At 45.0% G+C, this 16,297-nt stretch overlaps 1 long non-coding RNA gene across 3 annotated transcripts in view; it reads right to left on the bottom strand.

Annotated features, from left to right (window-relative positions):
* The window catches only part of LOC307106885, a 124,455-nt gene extending 108,195 nt beyond the window's left edge, over positions 1–16,260 (bottom strand). For 2 of the 3 annotated variants that reach the window (XR_013814151.1, XR_013814152.1), the window contains exons 1-3: positions 15,611–16,260; positions 14,758–14,863; positions 12,887–12,997 (exon numbers count right to left, since the gene is read on the bottom strand). This is a non-coding gene — a long non-coding RNA (uncharacterized lncRNA). The remainder of the gene's footprint in view (positions 1–12,886; positions 12,998–14,757; positions 14,864–15,610) is intronic. The other variant, XR_013814150.1, reaches the window with a different exon arrangement.
* Positions 16,261–16,297: the final 37 nt, after the last annotated feature.

Raw genomic sequence — 16,297 nt, forward strand, 5'->3', positions numbered from 1 at the left:
AGAAGGAATTCTTACCATTTGCAACAGCATGGATGGAACTGGAGAGCATTATGCTAAGTGAAATAAGCCAGTCAGAGAAAGATAAATATCACATGATCTCACTCATTTATGGAATATAATGAACAACATAAACTGATGAACAAAAACAGATCCAGACAGAGAAGCATCGATCAGATTGTCAAACCTCAGAGGGAAGGCAGGGGAGGGTGGGGGTAAGAGGGAGAGATCAACCAAAGGACTTGTATGCATGCACATAAGCCTAACCAATGGACACAGACAACAGGGGGGTGAGGGCATGAGGGAGGGAGGGTTTTGGGGGGTATTGGGGGGATGAGGACACATATATAATAACTTAATTAATAAAGAAATTTTAAAAAAAGATAAGAAAAAAAATCATCTGGAAAAAAAAAAGAAATACCATATGAGCCATTTCTCTTAATGGTGTAAAAAAAAAAAAAAAGGAGAAAAAGAAATTGAGGCTTAAAAAGGTTAAGCAGCCTGTCCAGGATCACACTGCTAGGGAACTTCAGAATCAGAATTCACACCAGGTGGGTCAGACCCTTGTCACTTGGTCACTAATGCCCCCCTCTCAGGTCTGGGAGAAGAGACAGGCAGGTAAGGAGAGTGTATGTAGGAGGAGTCAGAAGGGATGGCTACTTCCTCTCCCAGGGTCCTCCGTGCCATCCCTAACTATCCCCTCAAGAAGGCTGTTCCCTCTCCCCACTGAGCCGTGACGCATGCGGACAGGGGGTTGGCCTTTTCTTGGCTCCTCATCCCAGCAGAATCCCTGAGCTATACAATCAGTTTCTGCACTCAACCAGGGCCCCTGAGGCTCGCTCATAAATGCTCATCTTCAGGGCTCAAATGTGAGCTGACTTCCTCCCTACCTAGCCTGGTCCCTGCTCTTCCCCCAAAGTCTCCTCTCAGTTTCCCAGTCTCTCCTCAAACCTTGTCAGTTCTACAACCAGAATCCCACTCAAATCTCTAGACTTATCCCACTGCTCCCAGCTTGGCCTGGAGCCCCATCCTCTGGCCTCTGGGCTTCATGTGCACCGAGGAGATAGTCTTATATTCTCATATTAAAAACCTACCCTTATTAACTAATCACCCCAATACATTTTTATAAATAAATATATATATATATTTTTTTAAAAGAAACATCAACATTGTTCAGTTGCCTCATGCACACCCCCCGCCAGGGACCAACCACATAACTAGGGCATGTGCCTGGACCAGGAATTTTATTGATTTCAGAGAGGAAGGGAGAGGGAGAGATAGAAACATCAATGATGAGAGAGGATCATTGATCGGCTGCCTCCTGCACACCCCCCACTGGGGATTGAGCCTGCACCTGGGCATGTGTCCTTGACTGGAATCGGGCCCAGGACCCTTCAATCTGCAGACTGATGCTCTATCCGCTGAGCCAAATCAGCTAGGGCTACTTTTTCTTTTTCAATCCTCAACTAAGGAGTGAGGCTATTTTTTCCATTGAGTTTTCGAGGGGAATGGGGAAGAGAGAGAAACATTGATGTGACAGAGATACATCAATTGGTAGCCTCCCATAGGCAGCCCAACCTGGGACACGGATCAGACTTGCAACCCAGGCACATGCCCTGGACCAGGAATTGAACCCGAGACTCTCAGGTGTGCAAGCCCATGCTCTAACCACTGAGATGCTGGTCAGGGCTAAATGCTTATTTTTTAAAAAATATATTTTATTGATTTTTATAGAGAGGAAGGGAGAGAGATAGAGAGTTAGAAACATCGACGAGAGAGAAACATCGATCAGCTGCCTCCTGCACATACCCTACTGGGGATCAATCCTGCAACCAAGGTACATGCCCTTGACCGGAATCGAACCCAGGACCCTTCAGTCTGCGAGCCGACGCTCTATCCACTGAGCCAAACTGGTGAGGGCTATGCTTAGTTTTTAAAACAGAAGGTTTTCAAATCAATAACCCAACCTTCCACTTTAAGACACTGGGAAAGAAGAAGAGCAGAGCAAACTAGACTTTAATCAAGAAGGAGGAAAGATATAATAAAGGTCAGAGCAGAAATTAATGAAATAGAGAATAGAAAAACAGAGAACATTAACAAAACCAAGGTTAGGTTTTTGTTTTGTTTTTTAATATATTTTTATTGATTTTTTACAGAGAGGAAGGAAGAGGGATAGAGAGCTAGAAACATCGATGAGAGAGAAACATCGATCAGCTGCCTCCTGCACACCACCCTACTGGGGATGTGCCCGCAACCAAGGTACATGCCCTTGACCGGAATCGAACCTGGGACCCTTGAGTCCGCAGGCCGACGCTCTATCCACTGAGCCAAACCGGTTTCGGCCAAGGTTAGGTTTTTGAAAAGACTTTTTTTTTTTTAGAATTGACAAGCCCTTAGCTAGCCGGACCAAGACAAAAAGGGAGAAGACTCAGAACTACCAGAATCAGAACTGGGAGAGGGGACATTACCACTGACCTTGGTAGCGTAGGTAGCTAGATGTTAACTTAAGGAGGAAGCGAAGGGAATCAGATACTATTTAACATAATGAAACTGGGGAGCAGGAGCCTGTTGGCTTCACCATGAACCTACAGCTTCCCCTACCCTCCTGGGCTCACAGCACTCTGTCCAATGGGCTAAGCATCCCTCCTTCCCCAGCCTCAGCACCACATTGGGAGGGGCAGGAGGAGGGGAGCACGTGTGCAATAGAAGTAAAACGTGCAGGGAGAGTGCTTGACCAGATAGATAGGCCTGTCAGTCCAGCCTGGGGAAACAATGGATATAGGTCAGGGGGTGAATCCATCAGAAGCCCGGAAAAGCTTGGGAAGGTGATTGGTTGTTTTGAGGAAGCTCTTGGTCCTCCCAAATCCACGAAGATATAATCCCCAAGGACACAAAGACGAGTTCTCTCGCCCACCCAGTAACGCACTGGCACTGGCCGTTTGTTCACGCTTTCTCTCTGGCCCGGGAACACGCAACCATGCTGGTCTAGCAGCAGACTGCGCAGGCTCCGAAGGACTAAGCTTTAACAGGAAACAAACTCCTGACACTGGTCTTTGTTTTGGTCCTGATGAAGACAAGATTAGGCGGAGACTGGACACTGAGAACTCGGGGGCAGCCTTCCAGAATAAACCCTGCCACACCACAATCTCCCCTGCATGGGTCCCTGAAATGCTTTTCTCACGGGCCAGTGAAAGAGCATCATTTCCGCCAGCAGCGAACCTACAGAAATAAAACCTTACCTCCTCCAATGACCAGGTCACCTGCCTCCATTTCATCTACTCTTCAAAAGGTATTTTTCTCAAATGGTTATGAAGAATAAACAAAATAATTTATGTCAAGTATCTAGTCGAGATCAGTTAATCATTGCCACTCCTCCAGTTGCTTTTCCTCACCCAGTCCTTCAGCCATCTGTTCTGTTGGCTCTGCCTTCAAAATAGAACCGACTGCTTCTTCCCCTCGCCTACCTCACCCCAAGTTAGTCCAAGTCACCATTCTCTCTCCCTGCATTAGGGCCTTCTAAGTGCCTCCTCCAATTGTCTGTTCTCTGCAAAACCACCACTGCCATGCTTTTAAAACCTGGTGATGCTGTGTCTCCACTCCCCTGTTCTCAACTCTGCAGTCATGGCCCACCGTTTGTGGAATAGAAGGCGCTCTTTGCCACGGCTCCCAGCCCTGGTATCTGGCCCCATGCAGCACGCTCCCTTTGCCTGCAGGATCCAGCCACACTGCTCTTGTTATTTCTCAAACTCGCCCAACTTGTGTTCATCTCAGGGTCTTGGCTCTTTGTATCCTCTGTCTGAACACCACCACCACCACCCCCGCCCCCCGCCTCTAAAGATCTACGCATGGCGGGAGTTTCCAGTTCATTGGCGAGTCTACTCAATGTCACCTCCCAAGATAGTGCCCCTCTGGCCAACTTCCCTCCAGTAGCTCAGACGCTCACAGTCCATGCCAGACTCTGCTTTCTTTTTCTTCCCAGTACTTACCACTACCTGACGTTATCTGCTTACTGCCCGTCTCCTTTCGCTAGAATGTGCTCTCCGTGAGGCGCGGCCTTGGCTTTACATGGTGCTTTTACCTCCAATGCCCAGGTCAGAGCCTGGCACATGGAATGGACTCGATAAATATCTACTGAAACAGAAGTGGAAGCTCAGCAGTAGGACACACAGAAAAATGGGATTTGTATTTGGTGTAGGATAAAGCTGGCATTGCACACTAGCGGGAGAAAGGCAGACAAGTCAACACAGGTGTTGGGACCACTGGGAAGCCATGATGGGGGGGGGGTGGCAGGGAACGGGGATTTATCACAGGCATGTAATTTGGTTCCCTCTTGAAATGCTACTTTCAAAATGCATAAACCCACCAGAAAGAGGAGAAGGGAAGAGGGGATGACAACAAAATTTTTGAGGGTAGACAGTAAATGGACAAGTACTAACTATCAGACAACAAAGCCAAGCAGGCAACAAGGGAAATTTTAACCTGATTTATACCTGAATCTTTAAAAAACTCAGAGATTTTAGAAGAGGGCTGAAGGTGAGTGAAGGGGAAGCTGCCATAGGAAGGAAGATTAGAAGAGGATTTAAAGCCGAAACCGGTTTGGCTCAGTGGATAGAGCATCGGCCTTCGGACTCAAGGGTCCTGGGTTCGATTCCGGTCAAGGGCGTGTGCCTTGGTTGCGGGCGCATCCCCGGTAGGGGGTGTGCAAGAGGCAGCTGATCGATGTTTCTAACTCTCTATCCCTCTCTCTTCCTCTCTGTAAAAAATCAATAAAATATATATTAAAAAAAAGAAGAAGAGAATTTAAAAAGCTTACAAAATAAAAACAGTAGAATCCTAGATCTCCCCCACCCCTTACCATACCCCCGCATCCCCATGATTGCAACCCAGAACCTGGCAGATCAGAAATTCACTTTTAGGAGAGGGCAGAAGGAGGTCCCTAGACAGGTGGACACTAGACACAGGAGACAGAGAAGATACCAACAACAGAGGCATTTTACCAAAGTTCATGTACTAACTGTTGAGGATGTCCGGACCCTCAACCCTCTTCCACCGTTCAGCTCTGGGAACATTGCCAGAGAGACACAGAGCTCATAATACTAAACGGTGAGCCTCCACCCCCACCCTAGGCTTTCATCCTCAACTTGGCTCCCAGAACTCCCAGCACAATGGGGAAAAAACAGACTCCTATCAGGGCATACTATCAAGAAATTCCAGCCCAACTGGTTTGGCTCAGTGGATAGAGTGTTGGCCTGCGGACTGAAGGGTCCCAAGTTCGATTCCAGTCAAGGGCATATGCCCCAGTTGTGGGCTCAATCCCCAGTAGGGGGTGATTCTCTCTCATCATTGATGTTTCTGTCTCTCTCTCCCTTCCTCTCTGAAATCAATAAAATAAAAAAGAAATTCCAGTTCACGAAATATAACAGGAGATTCTAGAAAGTCCTAGAGAAGAAAAATTAGCTCATATATGAAGTATCAGAATTCAGAATGACTCGAGACTTCCCAACTGCAATACTGGAAGCTGAGGGACAGCAGAATAATGCCTACAAAAGCGCATGAGATTCTCTCTTATCATTGATGTGCCTTTCCTTAAAAAAAAAATAAAAATAAATATTGTTATTGATTTCAGAGAGGAAGCCAGAGGGAGAGAGAGAGAGAGAGAGAGATGGGAATGGGACCATGACCTCCTGGTTCATAGGTCAATGTTCAACCACTGAGCCAAACAGGCTTGGCTATATATTTGTCTACAATTTTTTTTTAAAAAAATTTTCTGAAAAAAATATTCTAACCTAAACTTTTTTCATACATGCACAGGAGTGCCAACTGAGAGGTTCTCCTACAATTGTACTCATGTGAAATTATATATGTACTAGAGGCCTGGTGCACGAAATTCATGCATAGGTAGGGTCCCTAGGCCTGGCCAGCGATCAAGGCTGATTGGGGCCTTCTGGCTGCCAGCTGGGGACTTCCTTCCCCAGCTGTCACCCGCCAGCCGGGGCCTTCCTTCATTCCATGCCACCCCCTGGTGATCAGCGTGCATCATAGTGAGCAATCAAACTCCCCGTCGAAGTCCGGAGGGGACACTGCACATTAGCCTTTTATATATATAGATATATATAGATGAGGTGATTAAAACTCTGTTTGTGATAGCAACACTGAAATCAACCCAAATGGCAATCCACAGGACAGCAGCAAGATACAATAAGAGATAATTGCTGAAAAGAATGAGGAAGCTCTTCATGTATGAAGATAAAAAGATCTTTAAGATATATTCATAAGTGAAAAAGGCAAGGTAAAAAACAGTGCCTAAAGTATCATGTACTTAGTGACTCCTTTAAAAGTGTCAAAATCATGCCAAAACCGGTTTGGCTCAGTGGATAGAGCATCGGCAGGTGGACTCAAGGGTCCCAGGTTCGATTCCGGTCAAGGGCATGTACCTTGGTTGCGGGCACATCCCCAGTAGGAGGTGTGCAAGAGGCAGCTGATCGATGTTTCTCTATCATCAATGTTTCTAACTCTCTATCCCTCTCTCTTCCTCTCTGTAAAAAATCAATAAAATATATTAAAAAAAAAAAAGTGTCAAAATCAGCCAGGCTGGCATGGCTCAGTGACTGAATGTCGACCTATGAACCAGGAAGTCACAGCTTGATTCCTATTCAGGGCACATGCCTGGGTTGCAGGCTCCACCCCCAGTGTGTGTGCAGGAGGCAGCTGATCAATGATTCTTTCTCATCATTGATGTTTCTCTCTCTCTCCCTCTCCCTTTCTCTCTGAAATGGAAGCATGGTGGCAATCATCTTGGGTAGAAACTGCAGTTTAACTTTAACTTTAACCCTGCTGTTTTGGCTTCTGTACGTATTTGCTTGCTAAAAAAATTAAAAAATGCCGAGACTGGTTTGGCTCAGTGGATAGAGCGTCGGCCTGCGGACTCAAGGGTCCCAGGTTTGATTCTGGTCAAGGTCATGTACCTTGGTTGCGGGCACATCCCCGGTGGGGTTGTGCAGGAGGCAGCTGGTCGATGTTTCTCTCTCATCGATGTTTCTAGCTCTCTATCCCTCTCTCTCCCTCTCTGTAAAAAATCAATAAAATATATATATTTTTTTAATTAAAAAATTATTTTGATTTTCTGAACTTATGTATGCTATCCCAATTGATTGAATACTCCATTGTTGGTGGTTTGAATATCCCATTGATTGTGATCTCACTGGTTATCGAAGCACATTCTTCTGTACCTGGAGACCAGGACATCGCAATTACCCTAAATTGCCTCAGTGGCTCCAGATAATGTGTTTCGGTCAACTCAGTGGTCCCAAGACCCAAAACTATAATTAATCCTTGTAGATAACTAACTTGCTCAATTTCGCTTCTGTGACTGCTTTGTGCAAACCAGGTTCCTCATTCCAAACCCAAAGATGTTATCGACACCTTTGTGATATTCTGCCTATATAAGCCTGATGTAGCCAGCATTTCGGGGTTGCAAGATTTGGAGTGCTTTTGCCCCCTCGTAACCGCCGGCTTTTGAATAAATGACTCCATAATTGTGAGATTCGTGGTTATACGACAACAAAATCAATTTAAAAAAATACATTTTTTAAAAGTGTCAAAATCAGGGTAAAGGGCAAGAAGTTTCATTGTCTAAGAGGCCAGGAGGACAAATTATAAGCAGATCTTCTGAACGAATAAGGCTTAATCTTTGCCAAGATACTTATCGTAAGGGTTGAAGGCAGATCCAGGTTTTGTGGAACCTGAAACCTATAATTTGGGAGGCCTTCATTAAGAAAAAGAATGGCCCTGGTTGGAGTATTAGGTGGTGTCCCGTACACCAAAAAGACTGCAGGGTCAATTTGGGGCACATTCGAAGGGCAACCAATTTATGTTTCTCTCACATTGATGTTTCTCTCTCTCTCTCTCTCTCTCTCTCTCTCTCTCTCTCTCTCAATAATCCTCACTCAAAATAAAAAACGCATAGGGAAAAAAAAAAAGAGTGTGTAGGTGAACAGGCTTTGATCACTGGTATTCTTTCTGAGGCTAAAAGCAATAAACATCACAAAGATTGACATTTAACCAAGTGAAAAGTTTAAACATTTAAAAAAACAGCTTAGAAAGATGTGAGGCAAACAATACTAGTAATCTTGGTGGGGGAAAAGCTACCTGAAACAACTATGACAAACAGGGTTAATTCAGCAGTCTCACTACTAAAAGGGCTTGCAAGTCAATGGGGGAAGGGAAGGGTGGTTGGAGCAAATCTTCCTGGCCATTCAGATTATTTCAGGCTGAAAAAAATTAAACCCCAACAAACCCAGGCAGAGTTTGGCACGTTCCCCCTTTCCTGCCTAAAGACATTCAGATGGCAGGGAATCTTAGCATATTCACCTTATAGCGCATATGAATGAAGAGTGGCAGACAGGGAGGAGCCACACAAACCTCTGTACCCTAGATTCCCCTCTGTGTCATTGTTTCTGGGTGACTTTGCAGGAATTTGTTTGCCAAGTGTTTGCTTTCTCATCTGCCTATGAATTGCCTGCCTCCCCCTCCTCAGTCCAAAATGACATTTATACCTCATTTAGCCTCACTCTCTCTGGAACTTTCAAGCTTCTATCAATTCCCCATGAAAATAAATTAAAATTTGATTTTCTCCTGTTACTCTGCTATATGTCATTTGAATTATTCTACCAGTCAGAAGAACTAAAGGGGTAGGGGAAGGTTTCCCTGGCTGGAAAAAAATAATGCCTAGCTGGGTGTGGGATCAGTGGCTGAAGTCCCGACCTAGGAACCAAGAGGTCACGGGTTTGATTTCTGTTCAGGGCACATGCCCAGGTTGTGGGCTCAATCCCCAGTGTGGGGTGTGCAGGAGGCAGCCGATCAATGATTCTCTCTCATCATTGATGTTTCTATCTCTCTCTCCCTCTCCCTTCCTCTCTGAAACCAATAAAAAATATTTTTTAAAAAAACTCATGAGAACTTCAAAAGATATGAAGATAATTCAGGTGACAAATATCCAATAATAATTAAATTTTAAAATATTCAATCTCACTCTGAAAGGCATGCTCAGTGGTTAAGAGCACCAACCCATGAACCAGAATGTCTTGCGTTCAATTCCCAGTCAAGGGCACGTGCCTGGGTTGCACATCAAAGTTTTACTCTCTCTTCTCCATCTCTTCCTCCCTCCCTCCTTCCCTCCCTCTTTTCCTTCTCTCTCTCCCTCTGTCCCCTCCCTTCCACTCTCTCTAAAAAAATCTAAGTAAAAAATATCCTCACTCCTTAGCTGAGGATTAAAAAACATATACATATTCAATCTCAGTGATAATTTTAAAATTCAAATTAAAAATAAACAAAGGCCCTGGCCAGTTGCTCAGTTGGTTAGAGATTGGTCCCAATATGCCAAGGTTGCAGGTTCGATCTCCAGTCAGGACACATACAAGAATCAGTGAATGCATAAATAAGTAGAACACGAAATCAATGTTTCTCGCTCCCTCCCTCTCTCTAAAAATCAATTTAAAAAAAATTTAAAAAGAACCAACGGAAACTCTTCAACCACCAAATAAGCAAAGATTAACTCAAACTTGTACCACTTGATGAATGAGTCAGGCACTAGAACTCTACAAATGCTGTCATGGAGAGCACTTCAGTAATATGCCTTTAAATTATTCACTCTTTGCCCAGTAATTTCATTGTAGAGAATCTATTTCAGGAGAGTGTCAGAATTGCAAAGATATTTATGTAGAAAATATTAATTGCAGCCCTGACGAAAACTCGGGAAGAATGTAAATAAGAGGAAGGAGAGAAAACTCTTAGGCTGCATGTATATTTGCATGTGTGCACATGAACACGGAGAAAGGTGAGAAAGAACATATACCTGTTATCACGGCTAATGCTGGAACATGGGAGTGAGCAGGGGGGTATTTGTTCTTTATATACTTCTGCATTGTTTCACTTGCCATAATTAACATGGTGTATTTGCTTTTGTAATTAAAAAATACTCCAGAGTTAAAAGAGAATTCTCACATAGAAAAAAGGTGAAACCATTCCAAAGGGAATTTGAGCCCCATCTATCTTATCACCCAGACTCTAATAAAAACAAGGACTTAAAATACAGTCATTAAGTCTCCCAGCGAAATAGGCAACTCTGACCAGCTGGTTTCTATAGCTGCTTGAGTAGCTGTAACTAGAAGTGCCAGTACCCAGTGGCTTATGGGCAGGAGAGCAGAATGCCAGAAGCTCAAAACGGATTTTTTAAATCCTCAAATTAAAAGCACAATATTCTCTATTTAACCTATGGCTAGAAGCCAGAAGACATCAAGAAAAGCAACTGTGTATAGAGTTTCTTCAAAAAACTAAAAATGGAACTCCTATTTGACCTAGGAATCCCACTTCTAGGAATATATCCCAAGAAATCAAAACACCTATCAGAAAGGATATATGCACCCCTATGTTCACAGCAGCACAATTTACCATAGCTAAGATTTGGAAACAGCTTAAGTGCCCATCAGCAGATGAATGGATTAGAAAACTGTGGTACATCTACACAATGGAATACTATGCTGCTGTAAAAAAGAAGGAATTCTTACCATTCACAGCAGCCTGGATGAGCCTGGAGAGCATTATGCTAAGCGAAATAACCCAATCAGAGAAAGATAAATATCACATGATCTCACTCATTTATAGAATCTAATAAACAACATAAACTAACGAACAAAAATAAATCCAGAGACAGAGAAGCATCGAACAGACCGTCAAACTTCAGTGGGAAGGCAAGGAGGAGGAGGCGTAAGAGATCAACCAAAGGACTTGTATGCACGCATATAAGCATAACCAATGGACACAGACACTAGGGTAGTGAGGGCTTGTGCTAAGGGGGTGGGGGGAAGGGGTGGCTGGGGAGAGGTCAATGGGGGAAAAGGAGACATATGTAATACTATATATAATACTTTAAACAATAAAGAATTTTTAAAAAAAGAGTGACTGTGGCATCCCTACCTGCGGGTCACTACCACATCCCTGCCACACTGACACCCCTGAGTTAGTATGCCATAACTCAGGCCCATGTGAAATATACTTTTCATTCAAACTGTTTACACAGGAAGAAAATTTGATAATTAAGCATAACTAGACCACAGCTTAGCGTGGCTGTTTAGGAGAGTCATGCAGAGCAGACATATATAACTTTTAGGTAATATTCCTCACCATTTAAACCAGCAAAGATAAAATAAAGATAAATACTAGTATTGCCTAAGCTGTGAGCAAACAAGCATTTATGTTTATATACGACTAATGGCCCGGTGCACAAATTCGTGCACATTAAAAGTAAATTAATTAGAAGAAATATTTTAATATCATGATTAGCCCTTTCTCTATAAGAGAAGTGTCAACCAAATTCATGATCAACAATGACAGATCAAAACACACACGGGCGAATGGCGCCAGCAAGAGCTTTATATGTATCGCACATGCGCGAGTCAACTTAGCCTTTTATAGATATAGAATAAACTTGCTTAATTAGACCTGCTTTCTGATTTAGCTAAACTTTTTCCAACCCAGTGAAGCACCCCAACTTCTCTTTCAGATAATTGCCAGCAACACAGCAGTAAATATCAACACGAAGCAGATTATTATTGTAGATCACACAGGGAGAACAAAGGGTAAAATATTTAACTACAGCAGTGTTTGACAATATTCTGCACAGCGAGAAAACCTGAAGTCATTTTCAAGATCCACCATTTCTTACTTCTTTTCAGTCAGGTCAAATTTCTAAGCTTTCTAAATCTCCATTTTCTGGCTAATGAAAAGAAAACAGGATTTCACCGAGTCTCCTATCTACTTACTCCAGGACTTCTGTGAGGATCAAATGAGATGAGGCACGGGAAAATGCTTCACAAACATTTGGTTAAAGTGTAAAATATGTGCACCTGGCTATAAAGCACGTTGTGTTCCTGGGCTGAAGAAACTCCAAGGAGGCTAGTGGCTAGGGAGAGGAAGCCGGGCGTTGCTACATGACACCATTACCCGGCGCCCACAGCGACCATTGTTGGGCTGGGCTGGGCTGGACTGGGGGCCGCATTTTGTGCCATGGCAGCATCGGCTGCAATTTGGCTGGCTGTCGCTCCAGGGTGGTGGCAGGGCCTGTGTACCACTTGGGGGAAGCCGAGTGTTGCTTTGTCAGTGCCAGGTCCACGCTGCCATTTCTCTGTAAATGGTCAGTGCACATCATGGCAGCTCCTGCGTTGAGCATCTACCCCCTGGTGGTCAGTGCGTGTCACAGCGACTGGTTGGACCGTGAGAGGGACGCTTAGCATATTAGCCTTTTATATATATATAGATTACTTTAAAAAAATACATAAGTTTTAAATGACAGGATGTGAAAGAAGAGACCTTTAGGATTAACCTGTCCAACCCTCTCATTTCTCAGCTGAACTTTACATCTGGAGACTGTTTTGTAACTGCCAATTTATACTTCTTAATCCATTCACCTTGCCCAAACCCTTCATGAATGGTCTAGCCAGTGGGTTCTCCATTTTTAAACACACAGCCTGACACGCACTAGGCACAAAGAACTATATGAATGAGTGCATACCCAACACTAGAAGCAAGCCAAGCAAACTGTGGTTGACTAACAAGATATCACGGGCTTTTAAGATACTGTCAAGCTGAAAGTCACATTTGATGAAAATGCAGAACCTCATGTGAGAAAGCCACAAATCTCCCAGATCTTAGAGATACGACTCCATTTGTTTAGCCTTAGTTACCCAGAGCTGCTTCACCTGTTCACCCTACCTCCAACCTCTTCCCTCCTTTCCCAAGGCACCATCTCAGGACACCCATAGGAACCCCTGCAGGCCAACTGTCCTAATAAATATACCTGGACCATCCCCCAGGTTAGTATGCACAGACTTACCCCATTGCAACATTTGGTTGTATGACAGGGCAGTGCCAGAGTTGCTATGAGCTGTCACCTCCTGGTGAGTGGCATGTAGTTGCTTGCAATTTTCCACCAGAATAAAGAGTGCTGCAAAGAACAATCTTGTATAAGCATTTATCTTTGGACTGAGATTATTTTTCATGAGAGAGTCCTAAATGTACATATTTTAAATTCTGATACTAATTGAGAAACTTTACATGGTAATTCTCAAAGTTCATGTATTTAGGCTTTACCTGATGGATTTGTTTACAATGCACAATCCTAACAAACAACAAGTGCTGGTGAAGATGTGGACAAAAGGGAACCTTGTGTTTTGTTGATGGGAATGCAGACTTGTGCAGCCATTACGGAAAACAGTATGGAGGTTCCTCAAAAAATTAAAAATAAAACTACCGTATGACTCAGCAATTCTACTTCTGGAACACTAATTCGAAAAGATATATGCATCCGTATGTTCATTGAAGCATTAGCCAAGATATGGAAGAAACCAAGTGCCCATCAACAGACGATTGGATAAAGAAGATGTGAGAGAGATATGTATTCATATATATAATATTCCATAATGAAATATTACTCAGCCATAAAAAATGATTATCTTCCCATTTTCAACAACATGAATAGACCTAGAGGGTATTATGCTAAGTGAAATAAGTCAGACAGAGAAAGACAAATATCATATGATTTCACTTAATATGTGGAATCTAAAAAACAAAATAAAATAGAAACAGACTCATAGATACAAACTGATGGTTGCCAGATGCAAGGGGGGTAGGGAGATGGCTGATAAACTGGCACTTACAAAACAGTCATGGGGATGTAAAGTACAGCATAGGGAATATAGTCAATAATATTATAATAACTATGTATGGTGCCAGGAGGGTACTAGACTTATGAGGGGATCACTTCATTCATAAGTTATGTAAATGTCTAACTACCATGCTGACACCTGAAACTAATATAATACTGAATGTCAACTGTAATTAAGTAAAAAATCTTTTTTTTCTTCTTATATCACTTATTCCCCCTATACCCTCTTCTACCTCCCTCCACCTCCCTTTCCCCTCTGGTAATCATCATACTGTTTGTTGTGTCTGTGAGCTGCTGTTTTTTGCTTAATCGCTTCATCTTTTTCATCCTGCCCCGCAGCTCCCCTCCCCTCTAACAGCTCAATCTGTTCTCTAAAAAAAAAAAAAAAAATTAAAAATGCAAAGTCCTGACACACTAGCAGCCTAGCTCTATCTTCCAACTCCCCTCCCCGTCCAGGAAGTCTGAGGAGGGACTCCTGAAGCTTCTGGCTAAGGGGGAAAAGGAGCTACTCCCGTTTGCTCCAACGCACCTCATCTAGCATGAGACTGGAGATGCACTGGCCTAGGCCAGTGGTCGGCAAACTCATTAGTCAACAGAGCCCAATATCCACAGTACAACGATTGAAATTTCTTTTGAGAGCCAAATTTTTTAAACTTAAACTTCTTCTAACGCCACTTCTTCAAAATAGACTCGCCCAGGCCGTGGTATTTTGTGGAAGAGCCACACTCAAGGGGCCAAAGAGCCGCATGTGGCTCGTGAGCCGCAGTTTGCCGACCACGGGCCTAGGGGGCTGCTGCTGGTGGCCAATTTTCGGGGAAGGTCTCTGGGTTCAAGCCCAGGTCCCCCGTGGCTTCCCCAAAATGGGACCGTCTGGCTCTCATGCACAATGCCTGGCATGCTAAGTGCCAAAGAGAATCATATCTCCAAGGGTCACCTGGGTGCACCCCTGTTTTCCCTTCTAGGTCCCCCCTTCTAAAGGTCCCTGCACAACACGTTCTATGATCCTACTGATCAGGGTCCGGTGGTTTCATCTGTCTTACCTGAGACTCTCCAGGCCTCTCTTTTCTTTCTCAGAAGGCTGTGGACCAAGCACCACTTCCCCAAGGTATTATTTGGGGCCTCCTCTCTGGGCCGCAGTTTCCTCACCTGTGAAATGGAGAACACTGGGTAATGGCACTGATACTTGGGTGCTGCTGGGAGGAGAGCAGTGCGGCATCTAGGTTTTAAGTGTTTGCAGGGAAGTGTGGCTTCCAGGGGAAATTCAGGTGCATCTTAACAGCCACTTAATCAGCATTCTGACTGGCCTAGGGCCTATCTGGAGAACATTCGATTTTTGTTGGAGTTCTCCATTGCTGAAGTGCAATTAAGACCAAAAGCCATTTCAAGGCTCCCGATTTCCAAGCTCAAGGGTCCTAAATGTCTAGATCCAGCTGAGGAACTGGAGGCCCAGAAAAGGCCTTGACCAGTTTTAGCCTGACTCTGTGCTGGGTAGGGGCCAAGAGCTGGGGTGGAGAGGTAGCATACAAGGTATTCCCCGAACCCTCAGGTCCTAGAGGGGGGGGGGGGGGTTGGTCAACAGGTGTTTCACATTAAGTGGTACAGAGATAAAAATTAGCAAAGAGAGTACTGGCAGGCAGAGTTGGGGAAGACCAAGGGAAACGTCCTGGAGTTGGGTGCAATGGGCAGAGGAAAGAGAAACCAGCGGGAGCACTGGAGCCCCTGGACGGGTGGTCTGCCTCTTTCAAGGGCCTGTCTCCATGGGGTAAGGCCATGGCTCCAGCTCCGCTGTGGGATCCACCTGGACTGAATGACACCGGTTGACTGAATGACAAGAAGCAAGAGCCTCTCTGAAGCTCATGGGCAAATCAGGGGCTGATGTATACTAGCACCTACCCCAGAAGCCGGATTAGACGGATGACACACCTGAAGTGCCTCGCTCAGCGTCCTCGCGTGGCTACAAACACGCCTTCGCAACTGGCTGTTTTCACCTCCAGCCGCCACTGGTGAGCTAGACCTTAGGGCTACGTGTTTTGCGATGGTGTCCGAAGAAGCCTTCTACCCGACTCGATGGGCCCTCGTGGGCAGAACAGAGGTTGCCTTCAGAGCCCGGTGCTTACCAGCTGGGGGTAAATCCCGGGACTAACTGGGCCTCAGTTTCCTCTCTGTGCAATGGGAATAACCACACTGTGGGCGGGAAGATCTTCGTGAAGGGAGGATTACAAATGTCGGAATTTACATTATTTCTTCTCCAAGCAATGGGCCCCCACCCGCCCCCTCAACCTGAAGCACACAGTAGGCGCCCCGGAAATGCTCTCCGAAAGGAGGTTCGGGCCACTTCCTGCCCCCAAGCGCACTAACCCGAGCCGGGGCTCCCACCGCTCCTCCAGCCAGGCCCTGTGGCATTCCTGAGGTGGGGGAGGCGCAGGAAGAAGGTGCCCTCCGGCCCCGCCCCCTCCGGGCGCGGTGGGCGGGGCGAAGCCCCTCGCGGCGGCCGGCACGCCCCGCGGGGGGTGTGCGTAGCTCGCGGCGCTCCGCACGAAGTTTGTTTTCTCCCTCCGGGCGGGTGGGGGAGGGCGAGCG

The sequence above is a fragment of the Cnephaeus nilssonii genome (assembly GCF_951640355.1).
Source record: "Cnephaeus nilssonii genome assembly, chromosome: 11".
Classification (NCBI taxonomy): domain Eukaryota; kingdom Metazoa; phylum Chordata; class Mammalia; order Chiroptera; family Vespertilionidae; genus Cnephaeus; species Cnephaeus nilssonii.